Source organism: Urocampus carinirostris, chromosome 14 (genome assembly GCF_059441175.1).
Source record: "Urocampus carinirostris isolate Australia breed hairy pipefish chromosome 14, RoL_Ucar_1.0, whole genome shotgun sequence".
Classification (NCBI taxonomy): domain Eukaryota; kingdom Metazoa; phylum Chordata; class Actinopteri; order Syngnathiformes; family Syngnathidae; genus Urocampus; species Urocampus carinirostris.
The window spans coordinates 2,044,449-2,057,997 of NC_142362.1; the positions used below are offsets into that span (position 1 = coordinate 2,044,449).

The 13,549-nt window shown below is 42.7% G+C and overlaps 1 protein-coding gene across 1 annotated transcript in view; it reads left to right on the plus strand.

The window, feature by feature from the left end:
- The window catches only part of wnt10a (wingless-type MMTV integration site family, member 10a), a 46,760-nt gene that overhangs the window by 32,133 nt on the left and 1,078 nt on the right, over positions 1-13,549 (plus strand). The window lies entirely within an intron of this gene.

The following is a 13,549-nucleotide window of genomic DNA, read 5'->3' on the forward strand; positions in this document are numbered from 1 at the left end:
GAAGAAGGGAAAGAGTAGTATGCACGATCCGTAGATCGTTGATCGTGGGGAGCAAGTTACTCAGACGCGGAAGTGGTATTTTCATGGCGAGCGATAGCGTGGTCGAGAGCGGGGAAAAACAGATCGATGGCCAGGACGGGGGAGCAAAAACGTAGTCAGGTTCAGAAACGGGGTCGGAGCCGAGAATCAAACAGGAATCAGGACAGGAGAGTGTCAGGGTTGAAAGGCTTGCCTAGCGTGAGCTGAGGTTCGCAGACAGACTAACAACGGGTGACAGGAAGACGGGGGTTTAAAAAGAGACGAGCAGCCAATCAGCGTCCGAGGCAGTTTGCGCCAAAGGAGCAGACTCAGGTGCAGTGTTCCCTCTAAGCTGCGCGCATAAGCAATTGCGCACTGCTCTCACATTCTCAGCGCACAAGAAAATCTAGCCAGCGCACAAAAATCAGGGCTCAAAATTACTAATTAAGAAGCGACTTAAGTCAAAGTTGCAGTGCATGAAGGTCAAAATACACGGGTTCCCCTGACATTGTGTCCTAAATGCGAAAATGCGATGTCGAGTCGAAGTAGAAAGAAGTTGAGTAAAGTTAGTAGAGAACCGGCTTCTTCGGCTCGGCTCGCTAAAAGTTTCGGGTCCTAAACGGCTTATTGGGTTGTTTTTGCTTCTTTAATTCCAACATGACCAAATATTAAGTAAAATTATGCACAAAATGACTTAAAGGAAGGGGGGAATAGAACAAAAAAGAAAAAAATACCAAAATGAAAGAAAAAAAGAAACATAAGCATGAGAAAAAAAGAAGGAACAATTTAGAAAAAAGGCCAGAAAAAAAGAAAAGAAAGAAATGTAGGAAAAAAGTAAATAGAGAACAAAAAGAAAAAAGTAACAGCTCGGAAAAAAATAAACACAATGAGATTTTTTTGAAAGGAATTTAAAAAAAGTAGAAAAACACAGGGAAAAAGAAGAAAAAGTTTGTGTTGCATTTAAATAATTTCCAATCATATCAAGTGAATCTTGTTGCAAACATCTTACTTCCACTAAAAAATGTGATTAAGTACAGTTCTGAATCGTGCAACCGACTCAATAAGCCCCCAAAAATGTTAATATTATGTCAGGAAATAAAAAGAAATGGATATCTTGTGAAAGAAATGTTGTAAAAACAATTGACGTTTGTAGGCCCTGCAACCTTTACAATCGTACATGAGTCAATTCATTCAAAAGTGAAAAATAATATCGCATTGCCGGAAACTCAGCAAAATGTAAGTTGATGTCAAGTTTTGGACATGTTTGATAATGACTTAGTTGCCACACTTGGGATTGCCGTTGCTCACTGTCGTTTCAAGCGTTGCTCACCGACTTTGTGTGAACGCTCAGACCCGTAAGGAAAATGACCGGGAACATTGCTCAGGTGCCTGGCATCAGTAATCATGACATATGCAAACCATGACTTGCCCGTTCTCAGAAAGACGAAGCGGGAACAAATCTTAAAGCAATGGCAGCTACAGTAGCTGCTTGGAAGCATTGTTAATGGACTCCCAAAGTGAGTCAGCCGCCAACCCCAAAAGCTATTAAAAAGAAATCAGTGCGTGCCGGAGTTTCTTTTCTTTATCGGCGGAGCGTCGGACGTGACTCAGCGCGCACGCTCCACCTTCGGGACTTCTTACTCACGCTGCTGCGTCGTCGCGAGCTCTTCATGGTAAACTCTCCACAGGTGGAAGCGCTTAGGCGGGTAATCGCATTTTACGACGCTCTCTAAACGAGAGCGGCGGTGGACACCGAGTGGGCAAATACGACACGTGAAGACAGACAGCGCAGGCGAACTCGCTGCACTCAAAGACGCGCAGGCCAATCGCGTGACTGCTCGGGCTACGTATGCTTGCAGGAGCACGCTCGCTCCCGTCTGTGTCGCTTGCTATTTTTTGTCCCCCCGTTTGTCTTCGTGCGCTCGATCCTTTGTGTAAGAGTTTTCCCTCGACTACTTTGTCACGACGACACGGGGATTCACTTGCGATCGCTTTCTGAACACGCTACTATGCATGAAACTCAAATAGCAATACCGAGTGGAGATATTAAACTCGATCGGTTTTTTACTGGCCTGCCAGTAAAATATATTTGTACCCCAAAAATGTCAGCACCGGAGCGGAAACAGGACCCAATTGCGTAACGTTTCTCACAAGTTTTTATCGGAAGGAAGAGAAAGGGCCGCGCCCACGATCCGGTGCTCGCTGGGCTCGGGAAGAAATTGGATCTTCCGTAGCGGGCGATGGCGGTGTCGGGGACGGAAAAACAGGTCAATAGTCGGGACACGAGAGCAAAAAGGTGGTCGGGATCGGAAACGAGTCGTGAGCCGGGACGGGAGAATAGACGTAGTCGGGATCAAAAATGGGTCGTAAGCCGGGACGGGATAGCAGGCGTGGTCGGGAGCAAAACAGGTTGTAGCCAGAAACAAAACCGGAGCAAAAACAGGACAGGTATAAGTCAGGGTCGAAAAAGGCTAGCCTTGTATACACAAAGGTTCGCAGACGGACTGACAACAGGGGACGGACAGGACTGGGTTCAAATAGTGACAAGGAGCCAATCATAACCCGCGGCGGTTTGCGCCAAAGGAGCGGGCACAGCTGATTCAAATCTGTAATCATGACAAAAAAGCGCTGAGAATATTAGACCACCCTGTTTCAGATTTGATGACTATGATTGAAAAAAGGAAAATTGACTGCGAGGGCCGCCGCTTCCGACACATTTTTTTTAACCAAAATCGGAAACAACTGCGTCTGCTTAATTTACCAAGAGACTCTGTCTGTATTAAAAGAATATAAAATTAAACCCCACCCCCACATTTGCATAATACCCTATTTCTATGACAGTGTGTATTTTCCGTAGCACTATTTAAATACTCTATATCATCATGTTACATTGGGTATGTTTGTATTCTATATCTTTTATTTTATTATTTTATCTTTTAACACAAGGATACTGCTGAAAGTGTGAATTTCCCTACGGGGATGGAAAAGTATCTATCTATCTACTATCTAGATCTAACTAAAGGTCTATCCATCTAGATCTAACTAAAGGTCTATCTATCTATCTACCTAGATCTAACTAAATATGTATCTATCTAGATCTAGATCTAATTGAAGATCTATCTATCTATCTATCTACAATCTAGATCTAACTAAAGGTCTATCTATCTATCTAGATCTAACTAAATATCTACCTATCTAGATCTAGAACTAACTGAAGATCTATCTATCTAAAACCCTCAGAATTAACTTGGCTTTGCACAGGCGACAATAGGCTGTGTATATAACAGGAAATCTAATAATTGCAAAAGTTCTATTGTAACTCAGGTCCATATGCACTCATGAAAAGAGCCATATATGGCTTGCGGGCCGTAGGTTACCGACCCCTGGTGTAAAGCTTCAATCCCGCTCTTAACAGATGAGCCGGACCTTGTGATACGACTAGTTCCAAAATCGGAGCCGAATAAATTGAAAGATAGATCAAACGACGTCTCGTCCAACATCGGGCGTCCAACCTACAAAACGTCTCCGCCCAGGTGGCCGACGACTTTTTCAAGAAAAAAAGAGAAAAAAAAAAGAAAGATTCTTTTTCAAATCTAACGTTTGCTTTATTACGATTTAGAAATCTTCGTTCGGTTTGGAAATTCAGGAATTTGGTTTCGTTTGGCAATTTGCATTCTCGGCAGCCAATCAGAAGCCCGCATCGAATAACTCCGTGCTTCCGGACTTTCCCGAGCATTATAAGGTCATGCGTTTGCATTTTTCCAAAGTAGACGCACTGAGAACACAAGAATAATGGATAAGTGGTGAGGAATATTCAAAAGAAGCGAACAAAATGGATGAAGCTACAAAACGTAAACCTACATTAAGAGCATGGTTGAAAGAGGAGTTCACGTGGCTTGTAGCGGACGACGCAACGCAAACATTGCATGAATGAAGATGAGTCAATACAGGGACATACTGATGGCAGATGGAAAACAGCGATGTCGTATACATGCAATGAATGCTATAAGTAGATATAGAACAAACTTAATTTGTCACTGTTGCCGTGGTGCCCAATTGGCCCACCCCGTGTGTGTGTAGTGCCAGCTGCGGCTGGTTGAGAGATTGACTTTCTGTTTGTATAAAACTCAGAGCTCTCTTGCTTTGCCGTCAGCCTGTCAAACGAACTTTTGCTTGGGTTATGACTCGGTCCTGTGATATCTCCAGTCTGGTATTGTTCCCGTTTATTGTTGTCCTGTTTAATTTCAGGTTCCAGTTTAGTTTCCGTCTGTTTTTGTCCTGTTTATTATTTTCTCCAGTTTTCGTTCCCGTCTAGTCTCTCCTGTTAATTTACGATATCCTGATCCGTTATCTATCCTGTCTGTCACTTCCTGTCCGTTATCGACCCCATCTGTCCGATATCAACTCGGGCCACTGGAATCGGTCTCGTCGGTCTCTGGCTTCCGATCTTTCCACGCCAGACAGGCTACCTAACGTGCATGACTCCCAATTTCCCGTAAAATAAGGGATAGTGTGAGAACGTCATGCGATTGGGTCCTGTATCTGTTCTGGTTCTGACGTAATTTTTAAAGTGTTGTTCTGTTATATATTCTGATTATGAATCCTTAATACTTTACAATAATGGCTTTTTTTGCGATGAGTTGTCTTATTGTGTTTCAACTTTATGGCTGGGCTGCCCTGGTGTCCGCTAACTTTTTTAATGAGTTTCAGAATCTGCATTAGCCGATAATCAGTGTTCATTTGACTCATTGGGACTCGCATGCTCAAAAATCTATGGGTCCCAACAGATCTATGGCTCCCCAAAATTTAGTGTTTTCTGCATTCAAATATTGTTGGTAATATACTGATTGAAAGGGATCACCACAAACCTGTCTTTTTTCATGTTCTCCTTTTATACTTCCTTTTTTTCTTCACTTCTTTATACAACATCATCATTCGTAATATAATGCATCAAAGCAAGTGAGCCGTTGGAGAGCCGGCTCTTTAACGAGTTGAGCCGAAAAAGCCGGTTCTCTAAAAAGAGACGAACTTTTACAACACAACTCGAACTGGAGATCGGCGTGCAGACGAAAACTGGAACCGCGAGACCAAAACAACAATGGCGGATCTGCCTGACGAAAAGTTTGGAGTGCGGTAAATCTTTGTTAAAAAATGACAATGGCAATTTCGTGTCCAAAAAGTTGCGTCCCGGGGACGCACATTGATGTGACACGATGCGTCCACAGCAAAAATAATGCGCGGGCAAACCAGAACACTGGATAATCCAGGACTTTTTCCCAATTCAGGGCTCAGACGACAGTTTAGCACGTAAAATGACTGTTAAGCGTACGGATTTTAGTACCCGAACAACCCATCTTCACGCCACTTTCTTCATCAATGAAGGTTTATATAAAATGACTTTAGCAATTGTATCATCCTACTGATAAAGCCATCATGTTTGTCAGCATAATTTGCTCTAAAACGTTTTCATACCCTCAATCAAAGTTTAATCTCTGCTTGTAGCTATTTGGAGAAGATCAAATTGAAGGCGCGGCGGGCTCCGGGCGGAAATATGCCGATATGGCGAAGGCTGCTGACAGGCACCCACATGCTGAAAATCGCCTCATTTCGTTTGCCGGTGAGGCGAATAATCACGGCAATTACTCAACGCTGCTAACGGGCGTAAGTTATTCAGGGTTGGGTAGGGTTACTTTAACTGGATTACTTTCAATGACTTTTTGATGACTCCAATACCAAATACGCTAATAAAAGACAAAAGAAACTAAATATGAATAAAATGATGACTCGCAACACGTGGTCAGCTTTCTCTCCTGGCTTTGATCTCTGGCAAAATCAGTGTTGGGTAGGGTTACTTTAACTTGATTACTTTCAATGACTTTTGGATTACTCCAATACCAGATATGCTAATAAAAGACAAAAGAAACTAAATATGAATAAAAAGTTGACTCACAACACGTGGTAAGCTTTCTCTCCTGGCTTTGATCTCTGGCAAAATCAGTGTTGGGTAGGGTTACTTTAACTGGATTACTTTCAATGACTTTTGGATTACTCCAATACCAGATATGCTAATAAAAGACAAAAGAAACTAAATATGAATAAAATGTTGACTCACAACACGTGGTAAGCTTTCTCTCCTGGCTTTGATCTCTTTGATCTCCGGCAAAGCCAGGGTTGGGTAGGGTTACTTTAACTGGATTACTTTCAATGACTTTTGGATTACTCCAATACCAAATACGCTAATAAAAGACAAAAGAAACTAAATAGGAATACAATGATGACTCACAACACGTGGTAAGCTTTCTCTCCTGGTTTTGATCTCTTTGATCTCCGGCAAAACGAACATAAAATGCAACAGAAACAAAATGAAAATAGAACCAAACAGCTTGCCAACATCATTTTTGCCGTTCCATGTATTCCGTTACTCCCTAAGCCTGCACAAAATGTAGTCATTGTATTCCTATTTAGTTTCTTTTGTCTTTTATTAGCATATTTGCTATTTGTGTCATCCAAAAGTCATTGAAAGTAATCAAACTAAAGTAACCCTACGCAACCCATATGTTATTGACGCGCAACACTGATAAATTCTTTTCAAATGTGTTACCAAACAAAAAAAGTAGCAAGTGGTGTTTGTCTACATCATAAAACCCCCCAAAAATGGCAATAAGACGATAACAGGAAACGTTTCCAGCTCATCAGACTAACCGGACGCTATTTTGCTAACTTTATCGGTAGCGGGGCCCCCGACGCCGGCAGCCGGGGGCCGGCCCGACGCATCCCGCATCCTGAAGTGGGAATCTGTTGCCAGCATGTCGCGTTTGATCTCCGTTTGGGGTTATTTTATAGACGCCTCCGTCTCACTCCGACGGCCAATTAAAACGTGCCAGATGTTTGTCTCCGGCTAGCTATGAGAAACCATTCGGAAAAGATTGGCTCAAACACTTATATTAGTAAAAAAAAAAATTCATACATTTAAATATATATGAGTGCAGAGCTAATTAAAATGACTTGTAAATGTTTCATCATATAAATGATTCCAAACGTGTGAATTTATAAATTGCCAGAATACAATAACCTCCTGAAACCATTGAAGAAGAACCAGCATCTTGTGATAGCAGCCATCACATTATTATTGTGTAAATTATAACCTTATCTTCTTTGTTCCTTTATCTTCTTTGTTTTCTTTTATCCTCACTGTTAAATGTGAACCTGGAGTGCCACGCCCAATTTCGTTGTCACAATATGTTCAACCCATTTTGTAACAATGACAATAAAGGTATATTCTATTCTATTCTATTCTATTGTAATTTAATAAATCACCGATATGAGTATTACATTTAACTATATTTAAAACTCATATCGGTGATTTGGTCGGTCAACTCGCCGGTACGATATCTTAAATGTTAGGACCAGAACAGAGACAGGACGTTTCTTACCAGTTTTGTTAGAAGAAAGGGAAAGGGTTGCGCCCACGATCTGGGGATTGCTGGACGCAGGAAGCAGGTCGCTCCGAACGCGGAAGTGGCACTTCCGTGGCGAGCGATGGCGGTGTCGGGAAAGGAAAAAAAACGGGTCAGATAGAAGAGCAAAAACGTGGTAAGGATCGGAAACAAGTCGAAAGCCACGGGAGGAGAGAAGACGTGGTCGAGATAAAAAACGGATCATTATTCGGGGCGGGAGAACAGACGCGGTCGAGATTAAAACAGGTCGTCATTCGGGACGAGAGAGCAGGCGTGGTCAAGATCAAAACAGGAGCAAAAACGGGACAGGCGAAAAAGGGTTTGCGGTGTAAAAACAGAGATTCGCATACGGACCGACAAAAGGGGACTGACAGGACCGAGTTTAAATACTGACAGGGAGGCAATCTGCAGCCACACGGGCGGGGCCATTTGGGCGCCATGGCAACCGTGACATTAAAATAGTACATCATCGGCAAACCACTAGTTATTTTTAGACTCGTTAGATGACGAGCATATTTTTTGCATGAAACTTCTGACTTCTGTGCCCGTTTACTGTGTCATTGCCTCTCATAACTGGTGTATATATGATTTAATAGTTTACATGAGCACACATTAATCATAGATCTACCTTCTTGATTTTGCTCTAGAAATGCACCAGATCAATGTGTTTAAATATAAAATGTAAATGGGTTCTACTCCCCTATACTGTCCTCCCACCAGTGTCTTGCAAAATTCCATGGGAAAGACTGGAACCCTAAAATTAGCTTGTCTTCTTCTATTTCTAGCCACGCCCCCTTTTAAGACCGACAATCAAAATTGTTGAGTAAGAGAGTTGCAATCGCAGAATAAGAAGAAAATTGTTTTCATACCATATATAGAAAAAATAGTGATATTTTTGAGATGGGACCTACTTGTGAGAATTTTGACACATTCAAACAATTCATAAAGACGTCTTTACCATCATGCAAGAAGTGTAATTTTGGGTAAAAGTCCTTTCAGAATGGATTTCTGGATTTTTTTTCTGCTAATACAAAGTAACTTATCAAAAATCCTTCCTCCGCTATTCCCTGGTGTTCATTCTATATGTATTCACTCTCGCAGATTATTATTTGAGTTCACTGATGTTCCCATGAAGTAAATAGAGAAAAAAGCTATTTTTATATTTTAAAAAATCCACAGAACCGTGTTCAACTTAAATCACGTGAAAAATAGGAGAAAAATATCAATTATTTTGACAAAATTAAAATTCATTGTTAAACAATCCGAAAAAGTCTGTCCCCCAGCTTTGACCTGTTTTTGATCCTGACCATGTCTACTTTCCTCTCCTGGCTTTCGACTCGTTTCCGATCCTGACCACGTTTTTTGTTCTCCTTTCCCGGGTACTGACCCGTTTTTTCCGTTCCCGACACCGCCATCGCACGCCACGGAAGTCCCAAATTTGCGTTCAGAGCGACCTGCTTCCCGCGTCCAGCGATCACCGGATCGTGGGTGCAACCCTTTCCTTTCCTTTCAATAAGACTGAGAGAAACACGGGTTCTGTCATCGTTCAGGTCCTGACAGCTAGTATTGTGGATACAGCCATTGTCTTCTATTTAGAGTGTCTTTATGTTAAAGCATTTCTTTTTTATTCAAAAAATAAATTAAAACACTGAGTAGATTCATTTCTTGAATCAGATTTATTCTTAGACATGAAAGGAAGGCGTCAGAAATGTGCTAACTAGTCACAATCTTAGAATTGTGATTGAATAGATTGAATAGAAAAGATCATTTTGATATGATCCATATCTCCAGACAAACTTTTTCGACCCCGACTCCCACCTGTTTTTGCTCCCGTCTGTTTCCCATCTTTGACGTCTACTCTCCTCTCCTGGCTTTCGACTCGTTCCCGATCCCGACCACGTTTTTGCTCTCCTGTCCCGGCTACTGACTCGTTTTTTCCGTTCCATCGCTCGCCATGGAAGTCCCACATTTGCGTTCAGAGTGACCTCCTTCCCGCGACCACCGGATCGTGCGTGCAATCCTTTCCTTTCTTCCAATAAAACTGAGACAAACGTAACGCAAGTGGGTCCCTGTCTCTGTTCTGGTCCTGACAGAGGAAACCCGAGAAGAAAATATCAGAAAGATACACAACATCGCTGTAGAGCAGGGGTGTCAAACTCATTTTAACTCGGGGGCCACACGATAGAACAAACATTTTGTCCGGGGCCGGACTAGTGGATTAAAGAGAAAGAAAAAGAGGGATAAAGAAATAAGAGAAAGAGGGAGGGAAAAGGAGAGAGGGCGGGACAAAAAAGAAAAAGAGAGAGAGAGAGAGCGTGTGAAACGAATGATAAAAAGTTGTGAGAGAGAGGGAAAAGAAAGAAATCAAAAAGAGAAACAGAAAGACAGAAGGAGAGAAAAGAGAAAAGAAAGCGCGAAGGGTAGGAAGAGAGAAACAGAAAAGAGAGAAAAGGAAAAAAGGAAGTTAGAGCAAAAAAAGTTAAATAGACAGAGAGAGAAAGAGACAAAGAGTAACAAAGGAAGAGAAAAAGAGAGACACAGAGAGTGAAAGAGACAGAGACAGAGAGTGGGAGAAAAGAGAGAGAGAGAGAAATAAATACAAGTACAGTGTCTTTGTTTGAGGCACCTGGCTTTGGCAACATCATGTGGACATATTTCAACCTGCTGCTTGTTTTTATCTTGCGCTTCTCTGAGTGTTGTCTTGCGGGCCGGAATCAATCCCTTAGCGGGCCTGATTTGGCTTCTCCGGCCACACAGGTGCCGTCTTTTCTCCGGCTGTAGGTTCTTGAACTGGAATGAAATTTCCTTTCATTCTAATTGAGTGTATGCTGTCAATCTGTTACGTGATAAACAGCTCAACTCAACTCAACTTCTGTTTAAGAGAGATGTCATTGATCTTTACTGCTCGCCACCATTTCTAATCCGGTCTTGTTTGCGTAAACCCCCCCGAAAAACAACAACGCTTCCGCGTTCTTTTCTTTTACAGGCTGGATGGGCGCTACCAGCCCGCCATGAAAAATGTGCATGCAATTACCAGTGCGACGTCAGGTCACTCTTTTAAGTCGAAGCGGGCTGCCGATTTTTTTTTATTTTTTTTTATTTTTTTTTTTATGATTACAGACTTTGCCGTGTGTTTAAATCCAGCGTGTTTGTGATTCTGGGTTTGAATCTACCGACCGAAAAAGTAGAGTAAATACAGCAATTTGAAGCAGACGGCGCTACTGCTAAAGTCGTTACCAGGCGGACGATCACAATGTCTTTTCAACACTTGCGCTGAAGGATGTTTATTGGAAAAGGCCGCCGTGGTCACGTCGCGACAAACATTTGATGGGATTTACATTTTGCGGTTATAACTAGAAGGTTCTTTGTGAGTGGTTTTGTCTCGAGTGTCGTGTTTTCCACCACTTTGATGAGTGATAGCGGCAAAAATAGAACCCGAAGCCGGGCTTCATTTTTTTTCCCCTGTTTCTGAAAACATCCATACGTACATCATCTGCACCGCTTATCCACAGTAGGGTCGCGGGGGTGCTGGAGCCCATCCCAGCTATCTTCGGGCAGTGGGCAGGGGACACCCTCAAATGGTTGCCTGCCAGTAGCATGGCACACAGAGACAGACAACTCACTCGCTCATTCCCACCTCGGGACAATTTAGACCGGCCAATTACCGGGGAGAACATGCAAACTCGGCTCAGGGAGTCTGGTAGCTTGATTTGAACCCATCCATCCATGCATTATCTGCACCACTTTATCCTCAGTAGGGCCGCGGGGGTGCTGGAGCACATCCCAGCTATCTTCCGGCAGTGGGCAGGGGACACCCTCAACGGGTTGCCAGCCAGTAGCAGGGCACACGGAGACAGACAACTCACTCGCTCATTCACACCTAAGGACAATTTGGACTGGCAAATTAACGGGGAGAACATGCAAACTCGGCTCAGGGAGTCTGGTAGCTTGATTTGAACCCATCCATCCATCCATTATCTGCACCGCTTTATCCTCAGTAGGGTCCTGGGTGTGCTGGAGCCCATCCCAGCTATCTTCGGACAGTGGGCAGGGGACACCTAAGCCGGGTGCCAGCCAGTCGCAGGGCACACAGAGACAGACAATTCACTCGTTCATGCAAAACTAGGGACAATTTGGACCCGACATGCATGTTTTTGGAATGTGGGAGGAAACCGGAGTGCCCGGAGAAAACCCACAAAAGCATGGGGAGAACATGCAAACTCCAGACAGGAGGTTCGATCTCATGACCTCAGAACTGTGCCGCACATGCGCTAACCACTGCATGTTTGGACATAATAAAATCAAATGCTAGGCTCATTTTTCTTCAGTTGTGGAACACAGTGGGAACAATCTGAAAGTGTACTACACTGGGGCTGGAGATATGGATCTTTTCTATTCTATCACGATTCTTTAGGAAGATTGTGACTAGTTAGCGCATTTCTGACGCCTTCCTTTCATGTCTAAGAAGAAAAATATTTGATTCAAGAAATGAATCTACTCAGTGTTAATTTCGTTGTCACAATATATCCCATGTTTTAACAATGACAATAAAGGTATATTCTATTCTATTCTATTCTATTCTAATTAAAAAATTTTAATAAAAAAGAAATGCTTCAACAGAAAAAAAGACACTCTAAACAGAAGACAACAGCCGTATCCACAATACTAGCTGTCAGGACCAGAACGGAGACAGAACCCACTTGCGTTACGTTTCTCTCAGTTTTATTGGAAGAAAAGGAAAGGGTTGCAGGTCACGGGAAGCAGGTCGCTCTGAACGCGGAAGTGGCTTCCGTGGCGAGCGGTGTCGGGAACGGAGAAAAACGGGTCAGTAGCTGGGACAGAAGAGCAAAAAACGGGTCGAAAGCCAGGAGAGGAGAGTAGACGTGGTCATGATTAAAAAACGGGTCGAAGCCGGGGAACAGACGGGAGTCAGGGTCAAAAAAGCTTGCCTAGAGTACACTGGGGTTCGCAGACGGACTAAAAACAGGTGACAGAAAGACGTGGGTGCCAGGTACCAGGGCAGGAAGCAGAACCCACAAGCGTAACGTTACTCACAATTTATTGGGGAGAAGAAAAGGAAAAAAAACAATACACAGATAAACAGATATTGTCAACATAAAATACAGGTTATTCATATGCTATAGAATAGATATGTGTTTTAAGCTTAGATTTAAACATTTCCACCCAGGTTGCAGATCGAACCTCAGGGGGAAGAGAATTCCACAGAACCAGGGCCCGAATGGAGAACGCTCTCGAATCTACTGATTTCTTCTTGGCTCTTGGGATCACGAGTAGACCAGCGCTTTCAGAGCGAAGGCTCGGGACCGGAACGTAGGGCGAAATTAAATCTGAAAGATCTGAGGGAGCAAGTCCATGCATGAGTTTGTATACTACCAACAGAATCTTAAAATCAGAATCAGATATACTTTATTGTCATTATTGTACACATGTATACAGAACGAAATGTCGATACATCTGACCCGCACAGTTTCCTTGAATGTACAGATATAAATATGTAGTATTGAGTTGGAGTATTGAAATACTAAATAATATACTAAATCATTATAGCTATGAGTACTATACAGTAGTGCAAAGATTGCAAGGGGAGCAGCTGAACAGATGTGCAAAATGGGCAGTCAGGTAAACAAGTGCAATAACAATAACAATGGAGTACGGTACGCATCTTAAGCTAACAGGGGGCCAATGCAGGTTAGCTAAAAATAGTTTTGTTTCGGAAGAATTGAACGTGTATTTAAAGCAAGGGTATCAAACTCATTTTAACTAGGGGACCACACGATAGAACAAACATTCTGTCGGGGGCCGGACTAGTAGATTCAAGAGAAAGAAAAAGAGAGATACAAAAATAAGAGAAAGAGGGAGGGAAAAGGGGAGAGGGCGGGACAAAGAAAGAAAAAGAGAGAGAGGGACAGGGCGTGAGAAACAAAAGATAAAAAGTCGTGAGAGAGGGGGAAAAGAAAGGGAAAGGAAGAAAGAAATCCAAAGAGAAATAGAAAGACAGAAGAAGAGAAAAGAGAAAAAAAAAGCGCGAAGGGTATGAAGAGAGAAAAGGAAAA